Source organism: Lathyrus oleraceus, chromosome 2 (genome assembly GCF_024323335.1).
Source record: "Lathyrus oleraceus cultivar Zhongwan6 chromosome 2, CAAS_Psat_ZW6_1.0, whole genome shotgun sequence".
In the NCBI taxonomy this organism is placed as follows: Eukaryota; Viridiplantae; Streptophyta; class Magnoliopsida; order Fabales; family Fabaceae; genus Lathyrus; species Lathyrus oleraceus.
Window position 1 is genome coordinate 38,381,834 of NC_066580.1, and position 24,845 is coordinate 38,406,678.

Sequence of the window (24,845 nt, forward strand, 5' to 3'; positions counted from 1 at the left end):
ACCAAGGGGCTCAAACATTGCCTCCTATCGAGGTCTTCCAGCTAAGAAAGCGATAAAGTATGAGAAAGGGAAAAAATTACCACACGGATAAAGATCCGAAGTTACAGCAATTAAAGGAATGGGAAACTCAGGGATCCTTCCAAGCTAAACACCATCAAAGAAAGTGAGTCAGTACAGGTAATCGGAATGAAACCTCTAGGGGTATCCCACAAATAAAGTGGGAAACCACGCGAGTTATCCCTGCAAAAGTCATGTGCCTTCACAAAAACTCAACAAAAGGGTTAGTGAAACAAAATAGGGTAACCAAGAGTTGCCCTCAAATCAAAATGTAACCACATGAATCATGCCCTTTCAATTCACAAAAAAACAATAAAGGGTAGGAGGCCTAAACCTCTTGTCAAACACATGCATCAAAAGGGTATCAAATTCACCCATAATACTTCATATATTTAGAGCATTCAAATTAAAGGCATAAAGATGATGGATATAGGGCAAACCTGATTGGAGAAGAAAAATCAAATGGCAGGGTTTGCTTGAGCTGAAAGTCTGTGAGTCAGAATGAACCTTTCAGAGTTGCCTGGAGGTTGCTGCAGAGTAGTTCCTAGATTTCCTTCTCTCACTATCTTTTTCCTCGTGGTTTTGTTCTAAGGAAACCTCAGAGTACTTTTGCTTCTCTCCCTTTTTCTCAAGTGAATCTCCTAGTGTAACTCCAAGTGTAACTCCAAGTCTAACTCCAAGTCCCTTTTCCTCTACTGAAACTTCAGTATTTATAGACTAATTTTGTGGGTAATGGGCTTGGAATGAGGGAGACCCAAGTCCAAAATAATTTGTTATATTTTATTTATTTATTTATTTTAATTATTTAATTAATTAATTAATTAATTAATTAATTAATTAATTAATTAATTTTTTTTTTTTTTTTTTTAAAATTTTTTTTTTCGTTTTTTTTTTTAAATTTTTTTAAATTTTTTTTTTTTTTTCAGGAAAAATGATGGGTAAATTTTGGGGTATGACAGCTGCCCCTGTTCAATATTCTTGAACCGAGAGAGTTAGGATGGCGTGTATGCCATTCGTGGTCTGGAGGTGGAAGATTATTGAACACTAGAATGCCCCAAAAATTTGCACTTGAGGATCGACAGTTGGTCTTGATGGAGATGGGCTTAAAGATGCCATCCGGGAGGTTTGATGACGAAAGCTTCAGATCGAGCCGTACATTAGGCCAATTTGAAGACATGGGTGCCACACTGGGTCGTACATTAGACCGAATAATGAGTCATCCATTAGGCTGCCGACTTCGCTGGGGAGTCGGAGTGTGTCATATGCTGTTGGGGATAAAGGATCAGAATGGACCATACGCTAGATCGTATCTGAGTTGAAGAGAGAGCCGTCCGTTAGGCTGAATCTGATGATGAAAGGGGTAGTCGTACACTAGACTACACTTCAGAAATGTACCGTACACTAGGTAGCATCTGAGTAGTTGAGGATCCGAATGGGTCGTACGTTAGACCGCATTGGAGTTGCTGGAGCTCAGAATGGATCGTACATTAAATCGAATCTGAGTTGCAGAATGAGCCGTCCAGTAGGCTGAATCTGATGGTAAAAGGGAGTAGTCGTACACTAGACTACACTTCAGAAATGTACCGTACACTAGGTAGCATCTGAGTAAGGGAGTAGCCGTATACTAGACTACCATTCAGAAATGTACCTGTCCGAAGGTAGCATCTGGGAAAGGGAGTAGCCGTATACTAGACTACCATCCAGAAATGTACCTGTCCGAAGGTAGCATCTGGGAAAGGGAGTAGCCGTATACTGGACTACCATCCAGAAATGTACCTGTCCGAAGGTAGCATCTGGGAAAGGGAGTAGCCGCATACTAGACTACCATTCAGAAATGTACCTGTCCGAAGGTAGCATCTGAGTAAGGGAGTAGCTGTATACTGGACTACCATCCAGAAATGTACCTGTCCGAAGGTAGCATCTGGGAAAGGGAGTAGCCGTATACTGGACTACCATCCAGAAATGTACCTGTCCGAAGGTAGCATCTGGGAAAGGGAGTAGCCGTATACTGGACTACCATCCAGAAATGTACCTGTCCGAAGGTAGCATCTGGGAAAGGGAGTAGCCGTATACTGGACTACCATCCAGAAATGTACCTGTCCGAAGGTAGCATCTGGGAAAGGGAGTAGCCGTATATTAGACTACCATTCAGAAATGTACCTGTCCGAAGGTAGCATCTGAGAAAGGGAGTAGCCGTATACTGGACTACCATCCAGAAATGTACCTGTCCGAAGGTAGCATCTGGGAAAGGGAGTAGCCGTATACTAGACTACCATTCAGAAATGTACCTGTCCGAAGGTAGCATCTGAGAAAGGGAGTAGCCGTATACTGGACTACCATCCAGAAATGTACCTGTCCGAAGGTAGCATCTGGGAAAGGGAGTAGCCGTATACTGGACTACCATCCAGAAATGTACCTGTCCGAAGGTAGCATCTGGGAAAGGGAGTAGCCGTATACTAGACTACCATTCAGAAATGTACCTGTCCGAAGGTAGCATCTGAGAAAGGGAGTAGCCGTATACTAGACTACCATCCAGAAATGTACCTGTCCGAAGGTAGCATCTGGGAAAGGGAGTAGCCGTATACTGGACTACCATCCAGAAATGTACCTGTCCGAAGGTAGCATCTGGTCAGATGAAGGTCTAACTTGGTCGTGCATTAGACTGTACTTGAGTTGAAGAAGGTCAGAATGGATCGTACGCTAGATCGTATCTGAGTTGTTGAGGGTCAGAATGGATCGTCTGTTAGATCGTATCTGAGTTGAAGAAGGTCAGAATGGATCGTATGCTAGATCGTATCTGAGTTGAAGGAGTCATATGTTGAGCTGAATCAGAATGAACCGTATGTTAGGCTGTATCTGTATACGTTGTACTTGCAATAAATGTCTGGGATGGGCTTAAAGATGCCATCGCTAGGAGGATATCGAAGTGTTGTCAGAATGAATGTTCCCATGAATTGCATCTGGAATATGTATCTGAATCTTGTTTGTGATTGATAAAGGCGTCTGCCTGAATGAGCCTTTTACTTTGACTATATCAGGAGGATAATGAACCTGCAAAGAAAAGTTAGATTTATGCCATGTCATGATGCATGAGATGTTTTATGCTTTCGAAAATAAATGCGAATGTTGTATGCATGCGTATGCTGTGAAATGATGCAATGAATGAGTTATGCGTATGAGAAGTTCTGCTTGGGGACTCTACTGGGGAAAATAAATCCCCATCTACTGATTGGAGATATTCGTGTTGAGGACCCTCTCTCGGCTGGGGGTTCTGATTTCTGTCTGATGGTAGAGATATTCAACAGAGCATGGCTGGGGATGGATGAGATGATCAATCTGTCTGATGATGCCGACCTCTGTTGGGGAATAGCTGGTTGTGCCGGGGAATACTGCCAACTTCTTCTGGGGAAAAAAAACAGGCTTGCTGGGGGAAGAGAATTGGTAGTGGATTCATTGGAAGCATGATTAGACCTTATCCTCGATCCCGAAGTCTTGTAGTAATTGCTATTGCTATTCTATGTACGTATTTTTGATAAACATTGATCATATTCAAATGCACATATTAATTCAAATTAAATCAATGGACATTTACGCAACCAAAACAGAAAAGTAAAAAACAAAAGCATCTTTTTTTGAAAGAGGGTTGTATTGATTTTTGAAAGAAGGCCTATAAACAGGCAAATTGTGTACAAGGAGACAGAAATCCTAGTAAGAGGAAATTGTCAAAAACAAAGAGAAAGCTATGCAGAAAAAGTCCTATTGATTTTAAGCCTACTACTGTCATTATGTCTTCGAGCATCTCATCCCTTGCTGTCGGATAGAAGTGATTGGCTTGGTCAGTCCCTCGAACTTGGATGAAAGTTGACTGAGAACGGGACATAGTCATACGCTTTAATCCCTAATTTTTGCCTGGACCGCCTTTTCAGGTTTTCAGTCCACCAGGATACCCTTTTTTGCCCAAGCCACCTTTTCAGGTTTTCGACTTGCCGGGTGTACATTTTTTTATATATATCCCTAATTTTTGCCCGAACCCTTTTGGTTCGCCGGGATGCCCTTACTTTTGCCTAGATACGTCGATCTAGCGGGTCTTTTTCATGCGTAGTATTTTTTAACTATGTCCGCGTTCACGGGATGCGGGAAATCTTCGCCATCCACTGTGGCAAGTATCATGGCTCCACCAGAGAATACCTTCCTAACTACAAATGGCCCTTTGTACGTGGGAGTCCATTTGCCTCTGGGATCAGTTTGCGGTAGCACGATACGCTTGATTACCAAGTCGCCAATTTGACACACTTGTCGCTTGACCCTTTCGTTGAATGCCTGGGTCATGCGTTTCTGATATATCTGCCTATGACAAACAGCCGCGAGTCTCTTCAATCAAATTTATCTGATCGAGTCGAGTCTGAATCCGTTCCTCTTCATCTAAGCCCGCCTCTTTCATGATTCTTAGCGAGGGAATCTGAACTTCCACTGGTAAGATGGCTTCCATTCCATAGACTAAAGAGAACGGAGCTGCCCCTGTCGAAGTGCGTACTGAAGTGCGATAGTCATGAAAAGCAAATGGTAACATCTCATGCCAGTCTTTGTACATTACTGTCATCTTTTGTATAAGCTTCTGGACATTGTTAGCAGCCTCCACGGCGCCGTTCATCCTTGGCCGGTACGGAGAAGAATTAGAGTGTTTTATTTTGAACCGCGTGCAGAGTGCAGTAACCATCTTGTTGTTCAAATTAGCACTATTATCAGTGATAACTCTTTCAGGAGACAACAAGTTTCTCGAATAGATATTTGATAGAACCCATCTTAGAAATCAATAAAGTGGTATGATTCAACATGTACTGTCTTAGTCGGCGAGCAGCCCAAGCCAAAGCGCAGCAAGCTTTCTCGAGCTATGAGTATCTTGTTTCACAGTCGGTACCTTTTGCTAAGGCGGTATATGGCATGCTCTTTTCGACCAGACTCGTCATGTTGCCCCAACACACCTCATTGGATTTTCTAACACGGTCAAATACATGATTAGAGGTCTTCCTTCAACTGGTGGTGTCAGAATTGGAGGTTCTTGGAGACACTTCTTGATTTTATCAAAAGTTTCCTGACATTCATCATCTCTTGACTGTCCCCAGTAATTTGAAGATAGGTTTGCAAGTAGCAGTCAAGTAGGATATAAACCGGGCAATGTAATTCAAGTGCCCCAAGAGGCTTCTGACTTCTTTCTTGTCTACTTTTAGTACTCAGATCGACAGTTTCAATTGACTCCTCATGCGGCTGTACAGTCCTTTCTTCTTTCAGTAACAGTCTGGCAAGTTCTTCAGGTACTTCACAATCTTCCTCACTTCCATCTTCGGCTTGGTAGATCGGATTTTCGAAGTCATAATGAACAGTAGCAGAACTATTATCAACAGGATCCAGAGTGGATGTGGATACGCAATTTGTTACGTGAGTGTGTGCAAGAAAGCATAGCTTATTTGAAAAATGACAGGAAAGATAAAGAGCGCAATATTTGAATGCAAAAAGTCCATTGATTTATTGAATATGAATATGCTTATGAGAATGACAAAACATTTAACCAAATTTGATACATTGAATAAACAACAAACAATTACTCCTGACTAAAGGAAGTTGGAATAGTGTCTTCAGCCTTCCAATTATCCAAGTTGCAATCGCTATTCACATCTTCTACAGCATTAACAGTCTTGTCATGATCGGGCATAGGAGCAGTGATGACATTAGGAATATCCAGAGGATCAAATTCAAATTCCCCAGCGTCGATCATATCCTGAATCTTGTTCTTCAGTGACCAGCAATCATTCGTATCATGCCCGGGGCTATCGGAGTGATAGGCACACCTGGCGTTGGGATTATAACGAGGAGAAGTAGTGTTGGGTTTTGCAGGAGGATCTCTGAGGGTAATTAAATTTACTTTTAGCATACCCTGCAGTGCTTGTGCTAAAGTCATATTGATCTTCGTAAACTGCCTTCTTCCCGGGTTAATGTGCCTCACAGATTTCTTGTCCTTTTTCTTCTTGAGCAAGAGAGTCTTCAGTTCCTCCTGCCCCTTGGATAAGTTCAAGATCATCTCCTGGAGTTGAGCATTCGGAGCCTGGAGATCTTTGACAGTTTGTTCGAGGTCCATTTTTCTGTTTGAAGGAAAACCGTGAGAATACTGATCCTTTTAGAGTACCTGTTATGCAATGTCATGTTATGCTATGCAATGTATGAAATGTTTTCAAGGACTTTTGGAATTTAATTTTGCATAAACTACCAAAAAGAAAGCCACTTTTATTAATAATATTTGATTAATATTCATTAAAATAAGAAGTAAAATACAATAAAAGCTCAGGTCTCCCAGGGACGGCTTCTTTCTGGGCGAAGATATGTATTGAGTCTTCGTTCCTCATTAAGCTGGCCGGTGAGCTCTAACACCTTCTTCCTTGTAGCACAGAACTGGGCTTCAAAAGTATCCCTTTCCTCTCTCAACTAGATCCAGGACTTCTTTAACTCTTCAACATCGGTAGGCATATCTGGATAAGGAACGATCTGAGGAGTACCTCCTTCAGCTTCTGGTTCAACAATCAGTGGTCCGACTGCCAGATATGGCATGACAAGTTCACGAGCTCTTGTGCGGACCCATCTGAGATAAGGTTCCATAGGAATAGAGTTTTTCTATCCTAAAGTACTTCTTTTCACCATGCCCCAAGCTCGCACAAATCTTTGACGGAGACCTTGGGAATCGTTATCATAGTCAAACACCGTGCCTTGTATAATTATTTCATGTGGACCATCTCTTCGAGCACAACCAAACTGACGTAGGGCTAAAGCAGGATTATAAGTAATACCTCCTCTTATCCCCATGAGTGGTACATTAGGGAATTCTCCACAACGGTCAATGATGATATTGTTTTCTTTGAAATGAGGACACCAACGGATGTCTGAGTGGGAGAGCGACATTATCCTTTGAGACCATCTCAAACTTTGCTCATTCTTCAAGACTGACTGAGGAAGGTGCGAAATAAACCACCTGGATAATAAAGGTATGCAGCACATGAGAGTCCCTTGCCTCTTCATAGTACGAGTGTGAAGGGAATGCAGAATGTCGCCGAGCAAGGTAGGCACAGGGTTACGAGCGAGAAATATCTGAATAGCATTCATATCTATGAATTGATCTGGATTAGGGAATAACACCAAACCATAGATTAGTAATGCTAGAATCTCCTCGAAAGCATGGACATTCATGACTTTTAAGAATTCTCGGGCCTTATTCATCAGAAATTTGGCAAGTAAACCCTTAACTCCACTTCTTGTTACCCAATTAGCTTCAATATCTGACTTTGTCATGTGTAAAGCTGCGGCAACTTTTTCGGACCTCGGAATCTTTTCTAAACCACTGAAAGGTATTTGATCAAGAATAGGTATCCCAAGCAGCTGGGAAAATTCTTCTAATGTGGGCACCAACTGATAATCTGGGAATGTGAAGCAATGATGTTTAGGATCGAAGAACTGGAATAGGACTCTCATCATATCTTCTTTGAAACCAGTGGTAACCAAATCGAGGAGAGAACCATGCTTTTTGACGAACTGAGCCTGATCAGGAAGTTCTGACACTAAATCCTTGAGTTGAGGAGAGATGACTACAAAATTTATCCGGATAGTCTTCCTGGGAGCCATAGCCTTACAAAATAGAGCCAAGTTAAATCCCTAAGTCCTCGAAGTGATTAGTGCAATGTCATAATGTTATGATGTTATGATGTTATGATATTATGATATTAAACAAATAACAAGCATAAGCAAGTCATACAACAATCATTCCTAGGTTTTAAGGCTTGCATGAGTTCCATAGGTAAGTACCCTCCCCACTGAAGTTTGGTGGGTTCAACCTGTCTTAGAATAGTAACCGGGTTCTAGAAGGATCTCAAATCATTGACCTTTCCTTAAGTCCACTTCAGTGCAACACCAAGTGGTTGACCGAAGCTTCCCTAAAGTCCAATCTCAAAGAGTGTAGTATCGAGTCTCAACCAACTCCAGTCGGAACCGAAGCCAGTTATCTCACTACTTTCTAATGGCCAGGATGAGTCAATTAGGGTTCTAAAGGTCTGGTTAATGCTTTTATGACACCACGCGAATGCCAAATATTTCCTCAACTAACATGAGGAACATCAGGACATCCAAAGTGCCACATTAACCGTAGCCATCATTTTGACCATTCCAGTATACGCCGGACAGTCGCGATGATCTCTTGCTACTTACCTAAGGTACACTAGATCCGGGTGTAGGATCTTTCACTCAAGCATAACATACCCAAGCAATCCCTTAAAAATAAATCAGACAAATTGAATAAGTGATCTTGTTTTTAAGGTAACCTCTCTTTTTAAATATTCCCCAGCAGAGTCGCCAGTTCTGTCATACGGTGAACTGGACTTTTTGTGGTTTTAATCGCAATGTCGCGGTTAGCAAGAGTCGCCACCGACTTTTCTTTTATCCAATAAGGAAAGGTGGAAAAGAACAGGAAAGACCTTAATTTAGATTTTGGGTTCGGGAGGTACATTATACAAAGGGAAGGTGTTAGCACCCTTTGTATCCATGGTTATCCATGGGCTCTTAATTGCTCGATCACTTATATTATTTTTGTCTAAAAAAAGTGTTTGTGAATTGTTTGGAAAATTGTTTTGAAAAGAGAATTTAACTTTGTAATGATTCTTGTATGAATGTATACAAAGTGGTTATCTCGTTTAGTTTTGAAAATTGTTTAGAAAAATATAACTCGGTAATGATTCTAGTATGAATGTATACCAAGTGGTGATTTTCTAAAGGTATTTTGAAAGGTGTGAGGTGTGAAAAAGTGTTTTAAGTTGTGAGCCAGCAATTAAGAGTTATACCGACCCAAGGTCTGTACGGGCATTTCCTATCCTTATGAGGGTAAAACTGTCCTTATTATTGAGAAATAAGTAGTTTTATCCTTTGGATGTAAAAGGGTCATCGTAGGGTCATCGATTGGTCATTGAAGGCAACAGTTATGAGGATACCTTAGCATTCGAAGGGACTATCATCATTTAATCGTAGGCAACATCGGAGGGTCATCGAGGGACAAAGTTGTATATTCGAAGGCAACATCCGAGGGACTATAATTTATTTTATGATGATTTAACCGAAGGGTCTTTGCTAAGGGTATCCCCACATTCGCGGGACATGACCGTAATATCGTAATCGTAAGGCAACAAAGAGAGGTCCAAGATCACTTATTCAAAGGCAAAGTTTTACAATTAATTATATAATTAGGATGAAACTCCACATTAAAATTATTAAAAATAATATATTAAAAAATTAATACATTAGAAATTAATTAATTTAGGGTGAAACTCCACAAGGGTATCCCACAAATAAAGTGGAATACCTAGCCAATAACCTTTTCCTGGGATATGTGAACTGTCGCAACCTGAAAAATACAGTGTGCGAAAAAACAACCGGCGAAAGAAAATGACAGAAAAGTCGCCACCGTGCGTTATTCATCCCAAAGGAGGGAAAGGAAACGCTCGAAGTAAACCTGAAAAGAGGAAAGGAAAAGACAAGGTCTCGCAACCAAATCTTGGGTTCGGGAGTCGGTTATGCGAAGGGAAGGTATTAGCACCCCTACACATCCGTAGTACTCTACGGGATCCACTTTTGTAGTTCTTGTCTAAAGGGTGTGAGTTTATCTTGTGCTGTTTACCCAAAAAAAAAGGGTTAAATGAAAATGACTCGCGTGGATGTCGCATCCACTGCATACGTATCTCATCTGAATATGAGAATCAGAGTCTTCGTAGCTCGGCTGACCTATGGGTTGGGGGATGTGTGCTCGCTAAGACATCGCGTCTTATGCCTACGTATCTCATCTGGAATGAGAATCAGAGCAAACCGTAGTTCGGCTAACTACGGGGTTATGGATTGGGTTTTGGACGAACGACGTCACTACGCAATCTACCGGATGCTCGACCTTTGGAGACTTACTCGCCTGTAGTAGAAGGAGTAAACATGTTGCTTTGGGTTTTAGGGTTTGGGATGCTCGAGGGCAAAAAGGCAGTCCTTGACGAAGGAACCGCGCTACCTGCAGGGATATGAATACAAAACACAAAACATGTATCTCAAAGTAAAATGCCACCAAGGGGCTCAAACATTGCCTCCTATCGAGGTCTTCCAGCTAAGAAAGCGATAAAGTATGAGAAAGGGAAAAAATTACCACACGGATAAAGATCCGAAGTTACAGCAATTAAAGGAATGGGAAACCCAGGGATCCTTCCAAGCTAAACACCATCAAAGAAAGTGAGTCAGTACAGGTAATCGGAATGAAACCTCTAGGGGTATCCCACAAATAAAGTGGGAAACCACGCGAGTTATCCCTGCAAAAGTCATGTGCCTTCACAAAAACTCAACAAAAGGGTTAGTGAAACAAAATAGGGTAACCAAGAGTTGCCCTCAAATCAAAATGTAACCACATGAATCATGCCCTTTCAATTCACAAAAAAACAATAAAGGGTAGGAGGCCTAAACCTCTTGTCAAACACATGCATCAAAAGGGTATCAAATTCACCCATAATACTTCATATATTTAGAGCATTCAAATTAAAGGCATAAAGATGATGGATATAGGGCAAACCTGATTGGAGAAGAAAAATCAAATGGCAGGGTTTGCTTGAGCTGAAAGTCTTTGAGTCAGAATGAACCTTTCAGAGTTGCCTGGAGGTTGCTGCAGAGTAGTTCCTAGATTTCCTTCTCTCACTATCTTTTTCCTCGTGGTTTTGTTCTAAGGAAACCTCAGAGTACTTTTGCTTCTCTCCCTTTTTCTCAAGTGAATCTCCTAGTGTAACTCCAAGTGTAACTCCAAGTCTAACTCCAAGTCCCTTTTCCTCTACTGAAACTTCAGTATTTATAGACTAATTTTGTGGGTAATGGGCTTGGAATGAGGGAGACCCAAGTCCAAAATAATTTGTTATATTTTATTTATTTATTTATTTTAATTATTTAATTAATTAATTAATTAATTAATTAATTAATTAATTAATTAATTAATTAATTTTTTTATTTTTTTTTTTTTCGTTTTTTTTTTTCGTTTTTTTTTTTTTTTTTTTTTTTTTTTTTTTAAATTTTTTTTTTTTTTTCAGGAAAAATGATGGGTAAATTTTGGGGTATGACACTATTATAATGATCAAAAACATATGTGGACAAAGTGTAATCATGACGAAATGCATGAAAATCACAAAACACAGTTTTATGCAAATTTGAAGGCCTTGAGTCGACCATAGGGGTCAGCTCAAAGCTCACGGGTCAGCGCAAAGCTCAGCAGAACTGAGATTGGTCAGCGCATGCTCCTTTGCGTCGACCATAAGGGTCGGCGCATAACTCACGGGTCAGCGCAAAAACTCCTTGCGTCGACCAGAAGTCAGCGCATGGCATAATGAACTAACCCTGGGTCAGCGCATAGAACCATGGGTCGACCATAGGGGTCGGCGCATCACTCACGGCTCAGCGCACGCCGACCTATGGTCGACCGCTCGTGCGTAAACTCATTTTTCTGAGCTATTTCCAATGTTTGAAATTCTGTTATTTTTAATTGGTTTTGTCTGTTACTATATATAGAAGTTAAAACACTTTTATTAACCAACATTTGCTAATTGAGTTCAAGTGTTCAAGGAAACAAGAAAGAGTGAAAAAGGTGTCCAAGACTCATCATCTTCATCTTCAACATTTCACAACTCATCATCTGCAAACAATTACTTTTGATGTGGTTCGTGATCGAGCAAAGGTGATAAGGTTCGAAGCTGTGATCGAAGAATCCAGTTCGGGTTGAAGCTTGTGGTAGGTTCTTTCTTGAATAAAACCGTTAGGGTTTTGTCCTCCAATACGGGTTTGTGTTTGGGGGTTTTTGGACGAATCGTTCTTCAATATTCAGCCGAGCGAAGGTGATTGAGAAGAGGAAGTCTTCATCAGTCTAGTAGCGGATTCGGGGGCATTGAAGTGAAGGATTCGGGTTCGACTCGTTGTGTTTGAGATCAGCCGGGCCGAGGGTTTGAAGAACGGAAGATTCTTCAACAAAGGGGCTGGAATCGGAGGTCTAGCAACAACGATCGAAGGTCTTGATTCATCTTGAATCAAGGAGCAAGGATAGGAAGCATCGTTCAACACATTGGAAGTTCTGTTGTTTACATGCTTTGCAATCCTTGTATAAACGATTAAATTTCACAGGTGATATCTAATTAATCATCTCAATTCTATTTTTAGAATTGAGGGCAGACGTACCTCGAAGCGAGGACGGCGGGGGAACTGCCTCATCAAATCTCTGTCTTCTTTAATTTTCTGCATAATCTGTTTTTCAGCTTAAAAATTAAGTGATTTTAGTTAAAGCAATTTTACCAAACGTTGATATAAGTTGAGTAAGAGATTAAAACTGTTGTTAGAATACAAAGTACAATAGTGTATTGTACTAGATAAATTTGAATTACTTACTCAACTCAAATATCTCTTGGAGTGTATGCACACCAAGTGTTTGTAAATTTGCATAAGCCAAAGTTGTCTTAAGTTTACATTCAGTTTTATCTGGTATTTTGGATCATTGGAACTAGGCTTGCTAGTTAGTGAAATATATCTATTGAGTGTGCAAATAGTGTAGTAATTAGTATTTCATTTTATCTCTACTCCATTAGCTTAACGCATATCCGATTTTCCAATAACGGTTCGTTTTAGACTAAAATTTTCCTCGGCCGCTTCCGCACTTAAAACAAATTTTCAAAACCAATTTTCTTTCAAATTGGTAGCGCCGACTCAAGTTTTTAATTGGGATCTATTCAACCCCCCCTTCTAGATCCGTGCCATAGTCTAACAAGTGGTATCAGGAGCTCCGGTTCACTCTGTGCTTCAAAATACAACGTTGATAGAAAATGGCTAACGAACCTAAAGGGGCTTACAATAGAGCTCCCGTTTTCAATGGTGAAAATTATAGTTATTGGAAAGACTGTATGCGGGTGCACATAAATTCCATAGATAGAAAAATATGGAATGTTATTCTCAATGGTCCAATTCAAATAACCATGACCAATGAGAACAACGAAGTTGTGCCTAAGCCCGAAGCACAATGGACCGATGATGATGAAAAGAAATACAATTATGATTGGAAAGCCAAAAACATCCTTATCTCCTCATTAGGTGTAGATGAATACTATCGTGTATCCCATTGTCCTACTGCTAAGGCCATATGGGATTCACTACAAATTGCCCATGAGGGGACAAATGATGTTAAATTGGCTAGAATCAATACACTAACACAAGAGTTTGATATCTTTTTCATGGAGCAAGGGGAAACCATTGCCGACATGCAAAAGAGATTCACTCATCTCACCAATCGATTACATTCACTTGGTAGGCCTGTTTCCAATGATATTGCTACTAATAAGATCTTAAGATGTCTTAACAGGGAATGGCAGCTGAAAGTGACCGCCATAAAAGAGGCAAATGATCTTACCACATTGGACTTGACAACATTGTTCGGTAAACTACAAGAGCACGAACAAGTTCTCTTAAGCATGGAACAACACGAAAAGAAAGACAAGAAAGACAAAGCAAAGGTGAGTGAAAAGAAATCAATAGCTCTAAAGACTTCCTCCTCAAAGTCTCAAGCAAAAGAGCAAAGTGATTATTCATCGAGTGACGAAGAAGAAGAGGACAAGAGTGAAGATATGGGGCTGTTCGTCAAACGCTACAACCGTTACGTAAGAAAGAACGGCATCCAACATTCCGAGAAGAACCTGGTAAACTTCCGGAAGCAATCTAGGTTCTCCAAAAATGATGACTCAAAAGGAAAAACAACTAGAGGGTCGTGCTATAAGTGTGGAAAGCCGGGTCACTACAAACCGGACTGTCCGATGAACAAAAAGACAAAAGAAAAAGACTCATACAAACCACACAAGAAACCATCAAAGCTAAGGAGAGCATACATCGCTTGGGAAAGCGATAGCGACTCCTCTGATGATGAAAGCTCTAGTGATGAAGATGAAAATGCAAATCTATGCCTTTCTGCTCATCAAAAGAACAAAAAGAAACAGGTACGACATGCTAAATATGAAAAAACCTCTAGTATGTCTCATAATGAATTGCAAACTACTTTTGATACTTTACACTATGAAGCAAAAGAAGCCTTTAAAAGGCTTGCCTCAAATAAGAATTTTTTTTCTCATTTGGAACATAAAATTCAAGAATCCGAACGGAAACTTGAGGCTCTTAAAGCTTCTATAGTGGAAAGCACAAAAACAAGTTATGAGGACCTTAAAAGTAGAATGATGAACTTTGGGTGTGATACTTGTTACATTTGGCAAGGTGAAGTAAGAAACCTAAAAGCCAAACTTGACAAGGCTCTTGAGCCCAAGATTACTTTTGCTATCAACAAATCTAATTTTCGAAAAAGTATGGTTAATCCATATCAAAAATATAAATATGTTATAAAAGATGAAGATAGCAAAAGCAATCCAAATGTAGCTTTCTCTTGTCTCTATTGTTGCAAGAAAGGTCATTCCATTGCTAAATGTAGATTTAGGAGGTTTTTAGTTCCTAAAGGCATTTATCAATGGATGCCCAAATGCAACCATTTCGTTCCTCACCACTCAGGACCCAATAAGCAATTGGGTACCTTCTCTTGTTAATTATCTTGTCACAGGTACAATGCCTCGAGACTACCGAGAGAAGATGATTTCTCGACAGTGGATGCTCAAGGCACATGTCAGGTGACATATCTCTCTTCATTGACTTTGTGGCTAAGAAGAAGGGATATGTAACTTATGGTGATAACAACCGTGGAGCAATACTTGGTAAAGGTAGTGTAGGTAATCCCTCCTCTACTACTATTTCTGATGTGTTGCTTGTCGAAGGTCTTAAACACAATCTACTTAGCATCAGTCAATTATGTGACAAAGGATACAATGTATCATTTTCAAAGGATTGTTGCAAAATTGTACATAATGATGATAAGAAGAGTATGTTTAATGGTCTTCGTGTGAACAATGTCTATATGCTTGACTTAAATGAAGTATCGTTAACAAGTGACAAATGCCTCGTAACAATGAGTGAAGATTCATGGTTATGGCATAGGCGTTTAGCACATGTTAACTTTGACTTACTCAACAAAGTAGTCTCAAAAGATCTAGTCCTAGGTCTCCCCAAAATTAAGTTCACCAAGGATCACCTTTGTGATGCTTGTCAAAAGGGGAAGCAAACGAGGATCTCATTTAAATCCAAAAATATCGTTTCAACAACTAGACCTCTCGAGCTTCTCCATATGGATTTATTTGGACCATCTAGGATTAAAAGTCTAGGAGGAAACTATTACGGTTTCGTAATAGTGGACGACTTTTCTCGATTTTGTTGGACTATTTTCTTAGTAAGTAAGAGTGACACATTCGCCGCCTTTGAACGATTTGCTAAGCTTTCCCAAAATAAACTAAATACAAACATTGTTGCAATTAGAAGCGATCATGGAGGTGAATTTGAAAATCACTTATTTGAAGAATATTGCGGTAACCATGGTATTGATCATAACTTCTCCGCTCCACGTACTCCTCAACAAAATGGGGTTGTGGAGCGTAAAAATCGAATTTTGGAAGAATTGGGAGGAACAATGATCAATGAAAGTGGCCTACCGAAATATTTTTGGGCTGACGCCATTAGTACGGCTTGTTACGTTTTGAATAGGGTGCTCATTCGTCCCATTCTAAACAAAACACCGTATGAACTTTTAAAAGGGCGAAAGCCAAATGTTTCTCACTTACATGTCTTTGGTTGCAAATGTTTCGTATTGAACAATGGAAAGGAAAACTTAGGAAAATTCGATTCCAAGGCCGACGAAGGTATCTTCCTCGGATACTCTCAATCTAGCAAAGCATATAGAATATACAACAAGCGATTACTTACTGTAGAAGAGTCTGTACATGTCACTTTTGATGAATCCAATCCGAGAAATGTCGGAAAGGGTAGTGTTTTACATGGTGCAGGTACATCTACTGAAGACATACTCAAAGGTGGCGAGCCGGGGATTGATCAACCCGACATAGTCAAAATTGAGGAGGAAAAAGATGTACACCATGAGGAAACCGAGGTAGTTCATCCGCCTTCAAACGATGATCTTCCTCAAGCTTGGAAGTCTTCCAAAGACCATCCAATAGACAACATTCTCGGGGACATATCAAAGGGCGTAACAACTCGATCTAAGCTAAGTAACTTCTGTTATCACTTCGCTTTCGTTTCGCAGATGGAACCTAAAAACCCTAAAGAAGCCCTACTCGATGAACACTGGTTTTTATCAATGCAGGAGGAACTTAATCAGTTCACCAGAAATGAGGTCTGGGACCTTGTCCCTCCTCCGCGAGATCATCGAGTAATCGGCACCCGATGGGTGTTTAGGAACAAGCTGGACGAAAACGGGGTAATAACCCGTAATAAGGCACGTTTAGTCGCGCAAGGGTATAACCAAGAGGAAGGCATCGACTATGAGGAAACTTATGCGCCGGTTGCCCGACTCGAGGCTATACGCCTTCTCCTTGCTTTCGCATGTGCGGAAGACTTTAAGCTATTCCAAATGGATGTCAAGAGTGCATTCCTTAACGGTCACATAAATGAAGAGGTTTATGTCGCACAACCTCCGGGTTTCGAATCCCATGAGTATCCTGATCATGTCTATAAACTAAAAAGAGCCTTGTATGGCCTCAAACAAGCTCCTAGAGCTTGGTATGAGAGACTAAGCAAATTCTTACTCGATCAAAAATACTCAAGAGGAAAGGTTGACACAACCCTCTTCATTAAACGTCAAGGAAAGCACTTGATATTAGTGCAAATTTATGTAGATGATATCATATTTGGATCTACTAACATGAATCTTGTGAGAGAGTTTTCTGACCTTATGCAGGGCGAATTCAAGATGAGTATGATGGGGGAGCTCACATACTTTCTCGGTCTGCAAATCAAACAGCTCAAAGAAGGAACTTTCGTGAGCCAGACAAAGTACTGTTTGGACCTTATCAAGAGATTTGACATGGCAAAATCTAAGGCCATAGACACCCCCATGCCTACGTGTACAAACTTGAACAAAGATGAAGACGGTAAGGAAGTAGATGTAAAACGGTATAGAGGTATGATTGGTTCACTCCTTTATCTTACTGCTTCTCGTCCCGATATTATGTTTAGCGTATGCATGTGCGCAAGATATCAATCATGTCCCAAGGAATCCCATTTAAAAGCCGTCAAACGAATACTTCGATACCTATCCGGTACTCCGAAGTATGGACTATGGTATTCCAAAGGTAATGATTGTTCATTGGTAGGTTTTTCTGATTCCGACTTTGCCGGTTGCAAATCGGATAGGAAGAGCACCAATGGCACTTGTCACTTATTTTCAAACTCTTTGGTCAGTTGGCATAGCAAGAAACAGGTTTCTGTTGCTTTGTCAATCGCCGAAGCGGAATACGCTGCCGCCGGTGGTTGTTGTGCCCAAATCCTATGGATTAAGCAACAACTATTGGATTTTAACCTCAAACTTGAACGTATTCCCATTTTTTGTGACAATACAAGTGCCATTAACCTAACCAAGAATCCTGTGCTACATTCTCGCACCAAACATATCGAAATACGACACCACTTTCTTCGGGATCATGTAGAGAAAGGTGACATCGTGTTTGAACATGTCAATACTGAAAATCAACTAGCGGACATTTTCACAAAGCCGCTAGCCACTGAACCTTTCTTTCATATCCGCCGAGAACTTGGCATTCTCGATATTTCGGAACGGGGACTGTAATCTGCTGTTTTACCTTATTACATATAAGACTTTAATCTTGTGCCTCTAACCAAACTATGTTGTTGTAAGCACAAGTCTACCGTTCACTAAGTCACTCTGGCATTGAGGTGATACTGTTCCTCTCTTTCTCTCTCTGCAAAATCTCATGACTACAATAGTTATATCCCATAATGATGTTGTTTATATATATATATATATATATATATATATATATATATATATATATATATATATATATATATGATTTCTCCCTTTGGATGTTTATTGCTGTATGGTGTGTTAATTATGCATCAAACCTGTCATTGCATGTGGAAAATAGTGAAAAATTGAAATTTGGACTGTATGAGTCGACCGCAGCAGGGCTATGGTCGACGCAAGCAAATTAATTTCTGCATTTTCACAAAAACCAAACAGTATGCGTCGACGCATATAGGGCTATGGTCGACGCATCGCTCAAAAATTTCGTTTTTCTGTAGAAAAATTTAAATCGTTTTTCATGCATTCCCATCCAAAAATCATCATTAATTATGCATTTACATTCCATCACCTTTCAAACTACCCACTACTTTGTAACTTGCATCTACCTAGTGGCTATTGTTCTTTGATCTTCCATCTTCCCAAAACCCTAACCTTTCCACTATAAATTGGGAGAAACCTCTATCTAGCAGAATCACTCTCAAAACCCTTCTTAAACCTTCTCTCTATACCCAAACACTCCGTTTCAAACTTGCTCAAATGGCTACCACATCACGCAGACCCTCCGGCAAGAGATCCCGAGAATCATCCGCCGCATCTCTACCCATATCTGCTGTATCACTCGTTCCACCCGCTCGCGTCGAAGTCTTCAACATAGACATCAGCAAAAGAGGCGTTATGCAACAACATGCGTTCTACAAACTTACCGCTGAACGCATGCACCTTCCTGAAGTCCTGGCTCTGCTGCAGCATCAGGGCTTTATCAACTTCTTGGAATGTAATACCAAATACAGTGAAGACCTTGTTCGCGTGTTCTATGCCGGCCTTCATGACAACTTTCGCGGGCACAAGTTCCACTCTAGAATTGGTCCGACAAAGGTACCGCTTAAATCAAATATCTGGAACCAATACTTTGATATGTCTGTTGATGATGATGGAAACCTTCTACCTGAGGTCACTGACTCTCACCACGTAGCTGGCTATGAGTTTAAGAATGCATTGAATGACATGCTGAGACGACCCTATACTGATCAGTTTGTGAACAATGACGCGTTCCCACGAACTGTCACTGCCGGCAAGCTGAAAGCCGGAGAAAGGATCCTTCAGTGGGTTGTCTCACGAATCCTGCGCCCAAAGAAGGGAGGCCTCTCCAGAGTCGAACCGGCCGAGGTTCATCTGATTTACATTCTGAAAAATAAGATAAAAATCAACCGACCGTACTACATTGCCAGTAAAATGTTTGGGCTACGTGACTCCGGACGAGGAACGGCGCTTGCCTACGGATCCTTCATTCAAGAGGTCCTGACTGCAGCTAACGTTCATCATCCGTCTTTCAAGTACACTTCCATCTCATCTGACAAAGAGTTCAGTACAAAAACTATGTCTATGATGGGATATCTTTGGTGCAATGAGCGGAGGATGTATAAGTTTATTCGGAGAGCAAATATTCCTGCAGATGATGATAGTGATGAAAGCGAAGACCAAGAAGATGAAGAAGAAAATGAAGAAGAAGAAGTCAGGCACGATGTGGATCACAATGGTGGAGATGATGATCCTCCACCCGTTGACACTCACGACTATTCGGACTCCGCTTGGGCTCAGCAGTCGCATTCAAATGAAGAAGATGCTCCACGTTGGGGTGGCTGGGGTGAATGGCAACACAAGGGCTGGTCAACTCAACGTCAATTTTACCAGCCGTATTACCAAGATGAGGAAGAATCTCCTCCGTCCCCTCCACAACAAGCTGATTCTTCAGAACTGTTGGATATGATGCATAATATGCAGATAGCTCAACAGTCCTTCATGCAAGCTCAAGATGAGCGCTATGCTCATATCAACGAGCAAATTCAAGCCCAAAATGCACGTCTCGACTCCTTCTCTACAAGCATGAATGACCGGTTTGCAACCTTTTCGGCTTTATTTGAACTTCAAGAAAAGTCGATCGACATGAGTCTCAAGAATCTGAACGGTGTCACCGAATACCTATCATCTCTGGCTGACCCTTACAAAAACCCGGGAATTTATTATCATCCAGGACACCGCCACTAGGACATAGACATTCACATGCATTATGTAGTTTGACTGTTATATTGAATGTATCTCTATGTTTTACTTGTTTTCCTTATCAATGACTATTGCTCAGAAATGACATTGGTGTGTTACTATTATATGTTTATGTTATTTCCTGTGAAATTTCCTTGATATCTTGAAAAATCACTCTGTCTCTCTTTTTGATGTTGTCAAAGGGGGAGAAAGGTGCACAAAGCAGGCAGACAAAAGACAAAAATGCCCACAACCAACAGTAGCTTTCTGCAGATAGCCTTAGATTACAAAAGAAAGGGGGAGTGTGGAAAATGTGTCAATATCGCATGCTGTTCGTCATGCTGAATTATACAGGTTGTCATCATCAAAAAGGGGGAGTATGTAAAGACAAAGAGTCAGACAACATACGATCGCAAGTTTCGATGATGACAAAAGACCATCATGCACGTCTACAAACAAATGAAACACATTATCCACCATATCCTTTTCTACGTTTGTCTAAACCTATTATAATGATCAAAAACATATGTGGACAAAGTGTAATCATGACGAAATGCATGAAAATCACAAAACACAGTTTTATGCAGATTTGAAGGCCTTGAGTCGACCATAGGGGTCAGCTCAAAGCTCACGGGTCAGCGCAAAGCTCAGCAGAACTGAGATTGGTCAGCGCATGCTCCTTTGCGTCGACCATAAGGGTCGGCGCATAACTCACGGGTCAGCGCAAAAACTCCTTGCGTCGACCAGAAGTCAGCGCATGGCATAATGAACTAACCCTGGGTCAGCGCATAGAACCATGGGTCGACCATAGGGGTCGGCGCATCACTCACGGCTCAGCGCACGCCGACCTATGGTCGACCGCTCGTGCGTAAACTCAGTTTTCTGAGCTATTTCCAATGTTTGAAATTCTGTTATTTTTAATTGGTTTTGTTTGTTACTATATATAGAAGTTAAAACACTTTTATTAACCAACATTTGCTAATTGAGTTCAAGTGTTCAAGGAAACAAGAAAAAGTGAAAAAGGTGTCCAAGACTCATCATCTTCATCTTCAACATTTCACAACTCATCATCTGCAAACAATTACTTTTGATGTGGTTCGTGATCGAGCAAAGGTGATAAGGTTCGAAGCTGTGATCGAAGAATCCAGTTCGGGTTGAAGCTTGTGGCAGGTTCTTTCTTGAATAAAACCGTTAGGGTTTTGTCCTCCAATACGGGTTTGTGTTTGGGGGTTTTTGGACGAATCGTTCTTCAATATTCAGCCGAGCGAAGGTGATTGAGAAGAGGAAGTCTTCATCAGTCTAGTAGCGGATTCGGGGGCATTGAAGTGAAGGATTCGGGTTCGACTCGTTGTGTTTGAGATCAGCCGGGCCGAGGGTTTGAAGAACGGAAGATTCTTCAACAAAGGGGCTGGAATCGGAGGTCTAGCAACAACGATCGAAGGTCTTGATTCATCTTGAATCAAAGAGCAAGGATAGGAAGCATCGTTCAACACATTGGAAGTTCTGTTGTTTACATGCTTTGCAATCCTTGTATAAACGATTAAATTTCACAGGTGATATCTAATTAATCATCTCAATTCTATTTTTAGAATTGAGGGCAGACGTACCTCGAAGCGAGGACGGCGGGGGAACTGCCTCATCAAATCTCTGTCTTCTTTAATTTTCTGCATAATCTGTTTTTCAGCTTAAAAATTAAGTGATTTTAGTTTAAGCAATTTTCCCAAACGTTGATATAAGTTGAGTAAGAGATTAAAACTGTTGTTAGAATACAAAGTACAATAGTGTATTGTACTAGATAAATTTGAATTACTTACTCAACTCAAATATCTCTTGGAGTGTATGCACACCAAGTGTTTGTAAATTTGCATAAGCCAAAGTTGTCTTAAGTTTACATTCAGTTTTATCTGGTATTTTGGATCATTGGAACTAGGCTTGCTAGTTAGTGAAATATATCTCTTGAGTGTGCAAATAGTGTAGTAATTAGTATTTCATTTTATCTCTACTCCATTAGCTTAACGCATATCCGGTTTTCCAATAACGGTTCGTTTTAGACTAAAATTTTCCTCGGCCGCTTCCGCACTTAAAACAAATTTTCAAAACCAATTTTCTTTCAAATTGGTAGCGCCGACTCAAGTTTTTAATTGGGATCTATTCAACCCCCCCTTCTAGATCCGTGCCATAGTCTAACAAGGATTTTGGCAATTAGGTATCAACCCCGAGGATCGTTACAAAACGGCATTTTGCATTCCTAACGCCCGGTACCAATGGACTGTGCTACCATTTGGGCTTAAAGTAACTCCGTCACTTTTTCAAAAAGCCATGACAATAATTTTTTAGGCCATTATCAATAGTATCCTCATATATATCAATGATGTGTTATTGTTCTCAAAAGATGGAAAAAAACCATAAACAATTATTGGGTTGATTCCTTCAAATAACCCAACAACATGGAATGATGCTCTCTGAAAAGAAAAGTCAATTGAGCCAAACAGAGATTAATTTTTCAGGGATGCATTACTCCCAAGGGAAATATCAACCCCAGCCTCATATTGCCCAAGAACTGTTAAACTTTCCTGATGAAAATCTCACAGTTAAGAAAATTCAACAATTTCTTAGTATAATTAATTATATCAGAGATTTCCTGTCAAGACTTGCGAAATACACGAGTCCTCTATCAAAAATGCTAAAGAGAAAAAAAACACCATGGGGAACAATGCAAACTGAAGCATTAAAAGCGTTGAAGAAGATCGCATAAACTCCACCTGCCCTAAAAATCCCTGGAAATAGGAAAAGAATTCTGCAGACCAATGTCAGTGATCATTGAGCAGTTCTGATAGAAGAACTTGAGGGGAAAAGATACTATTATGGTCATGCCAGCGGCCAATTTAAAGAAGCTGAAAAACACTATCACACCACCTACGAGGAAGCTCTCGCTGTAAAAATGGAAATTCAAAAATTTGACTTCCACCTAAGAGGCTACTAATTTGAAGTCCAGATGGATAATTCCTCTTTTCCCAAGATTCTTGAATTCAAAAATAAGATGTTACCTGATGCTCAAACCCTTCGCCTCAAAGATTGGTTTTCTATATATGATTTCTCTGTAAAACATATCAAAGGAACCCAGAATGTAATCCCTGATCTATTATCCCGACCTATGAAACATATCCAAATCATCACATCCAAGCACAATTTCCCTCTGATTCTTATGGTCAAACCACTACCAGCTCATGCATTCACAACCAGGAATCTTCCTCCATAAATAACAGTCTCCTCTTCACCATCCCAGCTCAAACAGTATGCCAGGAACAATCTCTTTTATTACATGACAAAAATCATAAGGAATAAACTCCCAGATCATACTCCTTATTTCCCTGACATACCTTTCCTCTTACCAATTTTAATAAATTCAAATGTCAAATTCACAAAAAACCTTTTATGGTATATTTGGTGTGCCACTGTATTGTATTTATGTCTGATCTTATTCCCACTGAAGCCATGTATCAACACATAATGAATCCCGAGAACTACAAGTCCTTGATTTGGACTACTCTTGAATGGTATTCTCCATACAATGGTGGAGAAATCGATTAAAATCGGTCATAGACGAGATCAAATAGAGAAGATTAGCCTTAGAAGCTATTAGCAAGCTCAAGATTGTTTTCTTTCTACACAGGCCCTATCAGACAAATACCGCAACTAAGTTATTTAATTGTAAGAGTTATGTTCACTTATGGGAAACAATTGGTGATTATATTATCCTCCTAGTCTATGACCCAAAGAACCTTGATGATAGTACAATTTGTATAAGTCATGAAAAATTCAGAAGACCAGAAATTGGAGAAAGCTCAACCCAAGCCACACAGCAGAATCCAGATTCTCCAATGAAAGTAGAATTCTCAAAAGGACAAGTGGAAGAAGCTAATAGAAAATTAATGGATCGCACTTACATGATGGATGACATCTGACAACATGGGTCATCTCGCTTTGGAGATTGCTTTTCTGATGAGAATTTATCCGATCAGAATATGTCCCTATCTCATGAACTCATTTTCAAAGACTAGTTGACAAGTGTCCCTTATATGTCATAAGCATACCTATGAATAGTGTTTTCTCGTCTTTTTGTGTAAAAATAATTTCATTATTTATCCATAAGAGATAAGTGTGTCAGACTTTTGAAAAAGACATTTCTATAATATTAAAATGTCATGCTTGTAAATAGTGTTGTTTTTGTCCTTTATGTACCTCCTTGCCTATAAAGGAGAACTCTTGTAACATATTTTCATCAAGCAATCACAAATAAACCTCCTTGTGTGTTTAAGAACAACTATGTTCTAATTATCTTTTCTTTCTCCCTAAAAGCTTTAGTTACTATATTCATATCATAATTCCCCCACATAGATGCAAGTACACACTTGCCTCAAATGAGGATCTTGTGTATCAGAAAACATCTTACATTTGATCCATAATCCAGTCCTCACTATTATCTAGTATCAATTAAAATTGATAGTTTGTGTTAGGCCTATGGTTGGCTATTTGATGACGATTCAGTTAAGGGTGATTTCATAGTATGTGAGGCTCCCGGTGAGTGTGATATCAGATCCACGTTAAGAAAAAATGATGCATATGATGTGAATATAGTAAAGAGAGTGAGTAAGAGAGAAAACCACTTAAACATGAAAACACCTGAACCAAACACTCAACATATTACTACTTCTTTATCACTTCCTAAACTCTAATAAGATCAATA